Source organism: Sorex fumeus, unplaced genomic scaffold (assembly GCF_029834395.1).
Source record: "Sorex fumeus unplaced genomic scaffold, SorFum_2.1 ptg000039l, whole genome shotgun sequence".
Lineage (NCBI taxonomy): Eukaryota > Metazoa > Chordata > Mammalia > Eulipotyphla > Soricidae > Sorex > Sorex fumeus.
Genome location: NW_026606096.1, coordinates 7,169,163 through 7,181,658, shown reverse-complemented (window position 1 = coordinate 7,181,658; position 12,496 = coordinate 7,169,163).

Genomic DNA, 12,496 nt, shown 5'->3' with positions numbered 1-12,496 from the left:
CATCTCCATTGCAGTAAAGGAGAGTTGGAGATTCTTAGTCCAAACACCGGACTATGGGTAGCTGGGTGGTTTGGAACAGGCTTGTTCTGGAGATTGGGAAGTCCAGCATCGAGATGCTGGTGCATTCTGCAGCCAGCAAGAGTCTTATAGATGCTCTCGCCTCTTGTGTCCTTAAGTGGCAGAAGAGGGGATAGAGCCAGGGCCTTTTACAATAAGCTATCAATTCCATTGATGAGGACTCCTTACTCATGGCCTCTTCACAGCCCAAAGTCCCCACCTCCCAATGTCACCCACCCTAGAGTTTAGGATTTCAACAAATGAATTTAGGTGAACACAAATATCCCATCCACTGAGGGACTTTAGCAGACTAGTGGTTACTAAAGAGATAAGACGACTAAATTTCATGTGAGATCCTGCATTAGATTCTGGTAGAAAAAAGGGACATTGGTAGAAAAGCTCATGAAATACAAATAAATTCAACTAATATAATACTAAAACCAAATTTCCTAGTTTGGTCATTGATTTTCTTACTCTACAAGATATTCAGAGTAAGAAAAGACCACTCTCCACACGCTTGGGCGAGCCTCACGCATGAACGAACCGGCAGAGGAACCCAGGCATGTGGGACCTCCACCGGGGTCGAGATCTCCAAGCCTACTCGGATCGGGACTGGGCCTCCTCCACCCAGATCCCCCATATTCCAGTAGGTAGGTGTTACACCCACCATCTGCCCCCAGCGCCGTGTAATTCCATCAACGGCCAAGAACCAGAGACTATAAAACCCGGCTCCCGGGCATCTTATTATCTAGTTCTTACTCTGGAGAACCTGGCAGGCTACTGAAAGTATCCTGCCCGCATGGCAGAGTCTGGCAAACTCCTCTTGGGATATTCAATATGCCAAAAACCAGTAACAATGAGGGGTCTCATTCCCCTGACCCTGAAAGAGCCTCGAATGTAGCACTTTCTAAAATCTCAGGACAAAGGAGATGATACTGGTGGCTGCTCGAGGAAATCGATGAACAACAGGATGACAGTGATACAGTGATACAAGATATTTACTGACATTATGTAAAGTTGGGTTCCAGATATATAGATCTTTTCTGTGCTATTTTTCTGTAATATCTCTGTCACTGTCACTGTCCTCCCATTGTTCATCAATTTGCTTGAGCGGGCCCAGTAACATTGTGAGACTTGTTACTGTGGCATATCGAATACGTCACGGGTAGCTTGCCAGGCTGTAATGTCTCTATAAATATAAAATTAGCAACAATAACAAAAAGTCCATCCATAGGCCAGAGCAATAGTAAGGCACTTGCCTTATATATGACCTGGATTTGATCTCTGACTCTGCATATGGTTCCCTGAACACCAGCAGGAGTGACTCCTGAGCACAGATACTGGAAAAAGCCCTGGAATCACTGGGTGTAGCCATCCCAGCTCGCCAAAATAACACACCCACAGAATCACAAGAGCAGTTTGAGGGATTGGCTAAAGGAAAACCTGGGCAGGACACCAGAGCCTTTCCTTGATGTTTGTCTCCATTTGGGAGCTGTACCCTCACTGGTGATTAGAGTTTCATCCCCTCATCAGTCCTTGAGGGCACCAAGAGGGACATTCACTTATATTCTCAGTACGTGGCCCAGAGTGGACACTTGAAGACTTGTTGAATGAATGAATGAATGAATGAGATGTTGAGTTTTATAATGAAACTCTAACTGTGTGGCTCTTCAGAGAAACTGAAGTTAACATCTGTGGGTTAGTCTGCTGTCCAGAGGAATATGAGCCCGGGCAGAATGAGATACAGTGGAAATTCCAGGCTGTGCTGTCTTCCTTGGCTTTTCTGGGAAACTTGAGGAGACAGTGGTTCTCAGAAAAGCATCCGAGGGACAGCTAGAGGTACAATTCCCAGGAATTTTACTTCCTGTAGTTTCCTCTCCTTTCAGGCTTTTATTGCTTTTTTTTCCGATTTGACTTATAGGAACTCTTTGAGTGAATTCTGGATTTGATGGCATGATTGTTGTATGCAATGCCATATTTTACTTCCAGAGTCTCTTGATGAAAGACAGGAGCAGGCTTCTTTAATTTCTCCCTAAAGTTTTAGAATTCCTAGATCAGCATTTCATTTAAAAAAATTACCTTAAATTTGTTCTGGATAAAGTATGATGTCATACTCTCCTTTTATATGGAAATTTGGTTTTCCAGGCCCCATTTATTAGATAGCCAGCCCTCCTCCCTTTATTTCACTTCTGTCATGTAAGAACTTTTTAATAAGCAAACAAAATGACCAACTGTCTTCACTTCATCTGGAGTCTCTTAGGGTCTCTCTGTCAACTTTCAGTGACAGGAGCTTCTTCACACCATTTTCTTTAAGCAACTAAAGGCACTCAGACAGATTATTGTTGTAAATATGTAAGTAAATTGTTGGTGGAGGAGCCCCTCTCTTACTGAGGAAGAGGTGAATCGTGCTGCCTTTTGTGCCCACATTTCAATATTCCTGGTCTCCAGGCATGCCAAGTCTTTGCACTGCCCTTGAGCTGACACGAGAACTTACTGGTTCTCTTATTAATAATGAATTAAGTCAAAACGTTAGTGTGCTGCCCTTTAGATCACTTTTCAGAGTGACGGTTCTGTCTCTTTTTGAAAACTAGCCTTCTTTAGTCACGTGTCAAGGACATGCAGCTTTAAGCAAACCCAAAGAGAAGCGATAATAAGGTAGTGATTAGTCACTTACATAAGTGCTTCCCACATGAGCAGTTACAATAGGATCCAATTCACAAGTCTTTAAAGCGTTTATTCAGGAGCTCAGCCCTGAATACAGAGGCATGTTTACATGTGTGACAGTGCTCTGGCTGGCCAGGGAAAACACTAAACCAAACCCTTTCCTGCTGTTTGTCATCCTTACAAGGAAGCTTCACAACACTGTGATGACGAATAATCCATACAGCATCTGAAGCAAAGAGGCCTGTCTCAACCCAGCAAAGACATGAGCTGACCTGACGTTTCCCTTGTGGTTCCAGCGTCCACAAACATGTACCGAGTGCCCCCAAAGCAGTCTGGCTGCAACTCCCTAATTCCAAAGGTGAGACTAAAGCCCTGCTCCTACACAGGCTGTGAAACAGGATATTGTGGGATGATATGACAGGAGAAATGTTAATACACCTGCTGGATACAAGCAGGTCTAAAAGCCAGAGGTCACGCTGCCTCCTCTCTCAGCCCTGGTGGGAGAGAAGGGAAGGCTGGCCCAGAGGAGAGGAAGGGGGTCCTTGTCCTCCCCTTATAGGAGAAGAGCATTGTTGCTGCTGGCAGATGAGCAGCTTCCAGCCCGTGGGCTCCTGTGGGCTTGACTAACTGGCAGTCCTTCAAGGGTCTCTGGGGGAGGGCACGGGACCTTCTGTTGATAGCTCAAGACTTTAGATTCTACCAATTTACTTCCTATGTTTTTGGGCCACACCCTGCAATGTTCAGGGGTTATTCCTGGCTTGGTGCTTAGAAATTACTCCTAGAGATGCTCAGGGGACCACATAGGATGCCAGGGTCGAACTCCGGTCAGCCATGTGCAAGGAAAATGCCCTACCCGCTGTACTAGACCTTCCACGCTGGTTCTGCTAATGCAGTACAAAGCCTGGTGAGCAGAAGGAATAATCTCATTATCAAGTGGCATTTGCCCAAACCCCTCCAAAGTGTGTTTTCTCAGGGATTCCTGCCAATACAAAGACACAATAGCTGCTCTCAAGGATGTTATATGTTATCTGGGAAGACAAGACCTATGTAGATGGAAAGTTGGATAGCAAGGTGCTGTAGGTCCAGAGCAAAGCTTGAAGAAGGAAATGGGCATGAGGTGGATACTAAAGAGATGGCAGACTTGTAAGTTGGGAACAGGAAGAGAGGGCATTGGCATTCCTAGGACAGAGTGAAGTTGTTCTAGAGGGCCACTGGGGGACCCCTGTTTGGGGGAAAACGGATCTGTGAACCACGAGAATAAGCCGAGAAAGTCACTTTCTCTGAGCTGTTGTCCCCTGAGAGGGACCCCCATGTGATCGGTGCTCCTTCCTTGACTAATCCGTGAAGTAAGCCCCCCTAGAGTCACACCCTCAGAAGTGCACCCTCACCCCACAATCAAAAAATATCCAGGCTCCACGGGCAAGTAGGGCTCTTTCAGGAAGGTCGCTACCCTTCAAGGGCTTCCTTCTTCCACAGGATTCTCAGGGAGACCCCTGGTGGCCTGGAGTGGGTGCTGCAGCCGGGCCCAGGGCAGGGTGAGGAGAGAGCAACGAAGCCAATCTCCACTTCTGCAGGATTGTTCTCTGCAAAACACCGAAACAGCAAAGCCGGTCCTCTGGGGAGTTGGAGAGGACGGGTCTGGAGTGAGGAAGCCATGAGAAACTCAAGAGTCCACGCAGTTGCTTCCTAACTGTGTGCCTTGAAAGGTTTGCACTTTCTGTGCCTCAGTTTCCTCTTCTGAAAAATGTGGTGTATCCATCCAGTCCTCAGGAAGTCTTTGTGAGGGTAGAATGTGGAGAATGTGGAAGAGCAGAGAGCAAAAACTTAGTCGAGATAAATCCATGTCAATCCAGCGCATTCTTGAATATGTACAAGTAGAATCATTTTTCAAAAATAACCTCGCCTTGTCTAAAAGAAAGATTTTTTTCTTTTTTCCTATTTCTTTTAGATGGGAATAATGAACAACCTGAATCCTTACGGTTCACTATACGCTCAGAATTCTGGACAGCAGATTGGAGCCAGTGGCCTTGATCTCCAGATTCAGACAAAGCCTGTATTACCAAATATTTTTTCTCTATTTGCAATGGACAAAAAAGCAGTTCCTGGTGGAGGGATGCCCAACATGGTGGGTAGTGATCTATGAATTTGTCATCACAGTGACTTTACGAAAGAATGATGTTTATGTACACTAGGATGTGATGAGTGGCTTCTGAGAGTCAGCAGACCTCTCTTCCATTTCACTGGTATTTTGTTATTCATGATACTGATTGTCCCTCTTGGAGAGCCCAACAAGCTACCGAGAGTATCCCACCTGCATGGCAGAGCCTGGCAAGCTCCCCGTGGCATATTCGATATGCCAAAAACAGTAACAACAAGTCTCACAATGGACATGTTACTGGTGCCTGCTCAAGCAAATCAATGAATAACAGGAGGACAGTGACAGTGCACCTCGCCTTATATATTGGAGGGGAGTCTCCCAAAGGGTGCTCGGGAGACCCAGGATTGCCTCCGGGTGATAGTCTGCTGTAAGAACCTGGGGAGCAGGGCTTCTCTGGTCTGCATTGCTGATCATTAGCCAGGCCACTCCACAGCACTGGAGCCTCCACACAGAGATGCTCAGGGCCCCCAGGGGCTCACCTGACACTGTTGAGACACTGTGTGATACGAGGAATCATACTGGGGTTGGACACAATGCATGCAAAACATATGCCTTAACTCCTCTACTGGGCACCTCAAAAATGTATCTGTATCTTCTTTGTTGTGGTTTGATTTTGGACCACACCCAGTGGTGCTCAGGGCTTACTCCTGGCTCTGTGCTCAGGAACCACTTCTGGCAGGGCTTGAGAGACCATCTGCATAGACCACGGTTGGTCTCTTTCAAGGCAAGCACCCTACCTGATGGCCTTTTTGTAAATTTTTAACAAACATTTTATTTTTTGTTTTTTTTTGTTTAAAAATATTTTTTATTGAATCACCATGAGGTACACAGTTACAAAGTTGTTCATGATTGGGTTTCTTTTTAAAAAATTTTTTTATTGTATCACTGTGAGATATTACAAGCTTTAATGTTTGTGTTACAATCACACAATGATCAAACACCCATTCCTCCACCAGTGCACATTCCTCGCCACCAATCTCCCCAGTATGTCCCCCTTCCCCACCCCCACTGCCTCCATGGTAGACAATATTTTCCATACTCTCTCTCTCTACTTTTGGGCATTATGGTTTGCAATGCAGATACTGAGAGGTTATCATGTTTGGTCTTTTATCTACTTTCAGCACACATCTCCCATCCCGACTGATTTCTCCAGCCATCATTTTCTAAAAGACCGCGTGGCCGCCCACCTACCAGATGGTCAGACTCCTTCGTCAAGATCATGAACGATCGGTTTGAGGCCCTTCATGTTCCCGGAGCAAACAGATGCCATTGGGCTACACTAGCACGCGACAGGGACAAATGGAGACGTTACTGGTGCCCGCTCGAGCAAATCGACGACTAACGGGAAGTTAAGTGATTAAGTGATTTCTAAGTGATCCCTTCTCTATTCCATCTTTAACAAGCATTTTTTAAGAAAACTTTGTCTATGCATGCACTTCCAAACATGCATACACTGAGCAGAACCCAAATATAAAAATCAGATGGGCGCTCCTCCTTGGAGCTTTCCTACTTCATACCCCAAAAGTTCCTGAAGCACAGAATGAAAACCAGAGCTCAATGTCCACTCCTGAGAGTGGCTCCTCTCTCCAGGCCCCTCCCCCCAGGGCCTGTGCCCACACTGTTGGCTCCTTCTCCCCAGTTAGTCTTGTGGAAATCCATCTCTGGGTGACCAGATCTTTCCGCCCCATCCCTCATCCCCCAGAACCACACAGCTGAGATTTGCCGGAACAATCCCACCTGCATTTTCCTGGGTTAGTTTTGGGGAATAATGACACATATAGATGCTCCCTATCAGAGACACCAGACTCTGAGTTCCCAAAGGTCAGCTTTGATCTGAACACGCACCTTCACACAGGTGCTGGTGGAGGGATGGGTGTTGGAAAACTGTATGACTGAAACCTGATCATGAACAGCTTTGTGAAGGTCTATCTCACAGTGATTAAATAATAAAATCTTTTAGAGAGAGAGCAAAAGGGAATGCCCTGCCACAGAGGTGGAGTAAGGTGGAGGGGACGGGGTGGGGGTGATGGGAGGGATGCTGGGACCATTGGTGGGGGAAAATGGGCACTGGTGGAGGGATAGGTACTCGATCATTGTATGACTGAAATGCAAACATGAAAGATTGTAAGTCTGTAACTGTACCTCATGGTGATTCACTGATGAAAAAGCACTGTAGCACTGTCCTCCCGTTGTTTATCGATTTGCTCAAGCGAGCCCAGTAATGTCTCCATTGTGAGACTTGTTGTTACTGGTTTGGCATATCAAATACATCACTGGTAGCTTGCCAGGCTTTGTCGTGCAGGCGAGATACTCTCAGTAGCTTGCCGGGCTCTCCGAGAGGGGCGGAGGAATCGAACTTGGGCCGACCGGGTGGGCTGCGTGTAAGGTAAGTGCCCTACCCGCTGTGCTTAAAATATAAAAAAAAAAATTAAAAAAATAACAAATAAAACAAACAAACAAATAGCCATTTTCCTAGTAGACAACCTGGACCAGACTGTAGACAAGAACAAGCAGGAAGGGCCTGGTCAGCGGGCTCTGGTTTCCTCTGAGGTCAGATGACTCTGACAGTGAAGAGCAGGAGCCTGGGCTTATCCAGACCTGTTCTTCATTCCATACTTGATGTCAACTGAAGCTCTGAGCTATAGACAGGCCTCTGAGGCTCTCGCAGGCATCTGTCAGTGACTCAGGGCTCAGAGATCTGTTGCCTTTGCTCCCACACACCAGGCTAAGCAGCAGGTCTGGCCTTCCAATTAAATGCTGCTCTAAGGGACCAGTGGTCTCGAGACTTGGGAGCCGCAGGAGCACTGAACCAGGGGCAGTGCAAGGAGGGAGCTGAGCTAAATGGAGTTCAGGGAAACAGTAAATGTTAGAATGCGGGGCTGGTGGCTGGGGGGGTGGCCGGGGGAGTGGTGTGCAGGTCACAGGAGTTGACACCCGAGTTTTTGTCCTCTGACCCCATCACCGCTAAAGGAAAACGTTCCACTCAGAAGAGACCCACTAGAGACACCTCTCCACAGCGATGCCTTCCTGGTTTTCTTTCCTTCCAGTTTCTCAACTATTCATTCCATTCTTTTATTACGGTGCTAATCGCAGGCTGCCCGGTTTCACCATAGGTTAAATCAATACTTTTCTTTCCCATTCAACTGTGGAAGCAAACATTGTGTTTGTTTATTCTGGAGGAAACCTCCAGAGCTTAGATCACTTTTTTGCACGGTGTTGTGCCAGGTGAATACTAAAATTGAGTTGGCAACCACTCCAGTTACCTTTCCTAGAAGAGACTGCCAGACCCAGGGTAGGGATTTTTATTCCCTAACTGCATCCTCTTCTACAGGCAGGGGTGATGGAGCCTTGGAGGTAAGCCTGACCCAGTGAGTGCCCATCAACTGAAGGGAATTAATGAATGGAAGAGACATGGAGAAAAAGTGTTTGGGATATTCAGTCTTACCCTCTGGAGTCGAGTGAACTGCAATTCAGCAATTGAACCCATTATATCAAAGGGGCTTTGTGTCCACACGTCTTTGAACAGAGGTTGGGAGAGGTAAGTGGCCTGGGAGATCCCAGGGGGCATAGGAAAAATAGGCTTTGGATTTGCACAGAATTGACCTGGGATCTGGCACTTCCAACTACTGCTTATCACCAAGCTTCTGCACCTCTATGGGGGACAATGATGCCAATGTCATGAGTCTGCAGGCAGATGAGATGCCAGTGCAGTGGGGCATGGTCAGTGCTCAGTGAGCGAAGCTCTCACGGTGGGAACCAGGGCATCTGCATAGAGTAGAAGGAGGTAGGGCTGTCTGTGTCTGTTTTCCCTTTCTGCACAGAGCATAGCTTCTCTATCTCTGCTTCTCCCTCTCTTGGAAGAACCTTGATTAGTACAAAGATAGCCCATTTCAAAGATGTTGGTCCCAATGTACTGAAGCTCTCAGAGTGTAAAGTCTAGCCCAGGTTAATAAAGATAGCTAGGCCTTTGACCAAAAAATGTCGTTCTCCTTCTGATGGTTACTGGCTCTAAGCAATAAATAGTATACGTGGAGAACAGTCCATATATGAGATTGTGAGCTCCGTGGCCCCATGCCTTTTCTCTCTCATTTCTATCTTCTAATCCTCACAGCATCCCTACCTCAGGGCTAGTCACTGGCAATGTCCCAAGGCCAAACACTCCACACTGCCCTTAGTGTCTCTGGTTCTGAGCAATGTCTCCACTGCCTTCCCCCCCAGGGCCCTGCTCAGTCACTGATGTTTGTGACTAACTGCTCAGACTCATCAGACCTGGCTTGCTCTGTTCCCTGGCACCCAGGCCTGTAGGCCTCAGCACCTCAGCGCTGGGGAAGCCTCCTCTGGTCATGATTGAGTTTCAGTCATGCGATGTTCCAACACCCATCCCCTCACCAGTGCACATTTCCCACCAGCAATATCCCCACTTTCTCTCCAACCTGCCTCCCCCAACTAGCCCCCACAGCCTGCCTCTATGGCAGACACTTTTCTTCTGTCTCTTTACCTCTCCTTCCCCCTCTCCATCTCCCTCTCCCTTTCCCTTTTCCTCCCTCCCTCCTTCTTTCTCCATCTCCCCCTCCACTCTCATTTTCTTAGGCACTGTAGTTTGCAATATTATTACCAAAAAGGTATCATGTACATCCCTTTACCTCCTTTCAGTATTCATTTTTTGTCCAGCGTAATCACTTCCAACTATTGTTGTCATAGTGGTCTCTTTTCTGTCCTAACTGTGTCCTTCCCATCTCTGGCAAGCTTCCAACCATGGACCAGAAAGCAAACAAGCAAGCAAGCAAGCAAGCAAGCAAGCAAGCAAGAAAGAAAGAAAGAAAGAAAGAAAGAAAGAAAGAAAGAAAGGTGGGAGGGAAGGAGGGAGGAAGAGAAGGAAAGGGAGGGAGGGAGGGAGAGAAAGGAAGGAAGGAAGGAAGGAAGGAAGGAAGGAAGGAAGGAAGGAAGGAAGGAAGGAAGAAAAAAAATGAAAAAAAATGAAAGAAAGAATTTCTTATTTATCCCTTCCAAGAGTCCCTTTCAAGAAGAATGTGGGGCAGCACCAGCAGAGTGGGTCAGACGGGAGTTGGTGTACGAGGAAGATAGTTAAAGACTTTATGCCATTTTCCACCAGAAGGAAGAGACCAGACAGCTTGAAGAGCTGGTCAGAGTTAAAATCAGCATGTCTGGAAAATGTCGGCGCACTTGGCAGAGATCAAGTTGTCAGGATCTGGTCAAAGGCTGGGCAGGGAGGATGGTGGCTTGAAGAAAGGAGAGGACTGGCTGGGTGTGGACTGGGTATGGACTAGGATTGGTTCAAGGTAAGGCAAGTTGCTCATGAAGTCAAGGAGATGGCAGACCTGGGAGCCATGTCTCCCCAAAGCCTGCAAGATATCAAAGCATCTGAAGGCATCAGACAAAGCCCGGGATGAGCTTCTGTCCTTGCTCCTCTGGGCCGCCCCTGACACGCTCTTGATTTTTATTTTTAATTTTTTTCCTTCTTAGCATCTCACCCAGAGATGCTCAGGGGTTGCTTCTGACTCTTCACTCAGGAATTACTGTACTATCGCTCCAGCCCCTGACATGCTATTGAACTTGTTGCTGTCCGTTTGGATGCTTGTGTCCCTTGGGCAGCCGTGAGCTCAGCCGCAGTAGGGGCTGCGTCTTGTTCACCTTGGCATTTGGGGCACCTGGCCAGTGGTTGCAGATCTGTTTCACCCAGGGATGGGCAGGCCCGGCTGCTCATTAGAATCCCCCCCAGAAGCACTCACAAGCACAGATGCTCTGGCCTTCCCCTCAAAGATTCTGACTTTATTCTTCTGCTGTGTGTAGATTTTCTGGCAGGAATTGTCAGCAGGAAACTGTGTTGTGATCCCAGGTGTGCTCATGACAACACAGCAAGGGAACCAGGTCCTGGATGCCAGCGCCTTGTGTGGGGCTTGGTAACCCGCTGCGGAGGCCCATTTGGGCCTGGCAAGACAGGACCTGCTGGCACCCGAGTGGGGGCAGGCCCCGCAGAGCCTGGGCTTGAGCCAGCATTGTTCTCCATTGCTCTGGTTGAGGACTCTTGTTGCCCTCGATTAAAGCCAGGAGACCTGCTTGGTGCCTGGGCAGTTTTGTCCAGGACTCCAGCCTGCATGGCTTCCCCGATAATCCTCTGCAGCTCCTCCATGGAACCTCCTGGAACTTTCCCCAACTGCCTCCCCAACGACCAACGGCTGCCGCCTCTCCTGCCTGTCCGGGAACCTCCCTAAACACTCTCCGACTCTCAACACCTAAGACCCTGATTGCCTCAAGGCCCAGACAGTGGGGCATCCTGGAGGGCACCTGACCCCCCAACTTCTCCAGCCCAGGATTTCTCACCTCCCTGCAGCTGCCACCCCAAAGCTCCCACACTCCACTGGGTAAGTGCTGGGGTCTGTGTCCCCGCTACCACAGGGCGGGAGTCAGGGACTTCCACAAGGATAAACCAGAGTGCAGGAGTGAGATTGGCAGTGTCTGTGGGCTGGGCGCTCTGTTTAGCAGCATCCCACACCTTCACTCTAGTGTGATGGAGCCCATTATTCATCTCATTTCTCTAGATTTGTCTCTGAGTGTTGTACCTCCCCCAGCAAGGGTGCTGGGGCATCTTTCTCCCGCCAGAGTTCTGAATGGGTTGGCATGACCTTAAGCCGGACAGGCCTTACCTCTAACAGACAACAGCATGTTGCTTTCTCCTGATTTCCCCTGTCAGGAAGGTAGAGAACCTCTGTATCCCTCCATCTTAGAAAAGTGAGAGAGCACATTCCTGAGAAAGAAGGGGCCAGAGACAAAGGCAGCTCCCCAGACTCTCCTCCCCTCCAGGGACAGAGCTTCATCCTCTGGGTGTGACGTGGCAGCAAAGGGGAAGCTGTTTGGCCATCACGGTCTGGCTTCTCCGTTCCATGACAAAATCATTAACAAAATAACACACAAGGTTTGATGGAAGAGACCAAAGATTGGTCGTTGAGACCAAGAAGTGAGAGCTGCTGAGAAAGAGAATGGTGATTTGAGGTGAAGTGACCCAGGGCTCTAGCTTCCGGCCTATCTTGCCGTGTGCTTGGATTGAAGGAGGGTTGGCATGGGGACGATGGCCTAGAATTCCTTGCAGACAGGCTCCCAGTTTCTTCACCCTTGGGGACCATAATGCTAGAGAGTCCACTCTGGAGGTTTCTCTCCCCCACCCCCCTGTATCCCACCCCTGGTGCTAGCACTCCCTTGCTGGGTAAGCTGAAGATTGACAGCTCAGAATGTCAAAGGAGAAAAAGCAAGCAACTCTTAAAATAACAGCTCCAACACCATCCTTTCAAATTCTCATGTGCCAGAAGAGTTTCAGATTGATCATTTAAAATAAAATATTTATTAAAAGCAACAAAGTCATTGGCAGCATATATGTATGTATATATATATATATATATATATTTTTTTTTTTTTTTAAGTGCCTGTTTGGAGAGGCGGGAGTTTTTTTTTTTTAATTTGAAGGACGAGGAAAAGTTGGGGATACTCTGTTTATGACATTATGTTTTTTAGACAGGCACACTTGAGAATTAATTATTAAGCATTTGCTATATTCAGACACCGTGGACTGAAGGCAGAGACAGTCAGGCTCTCCCAGGGTTA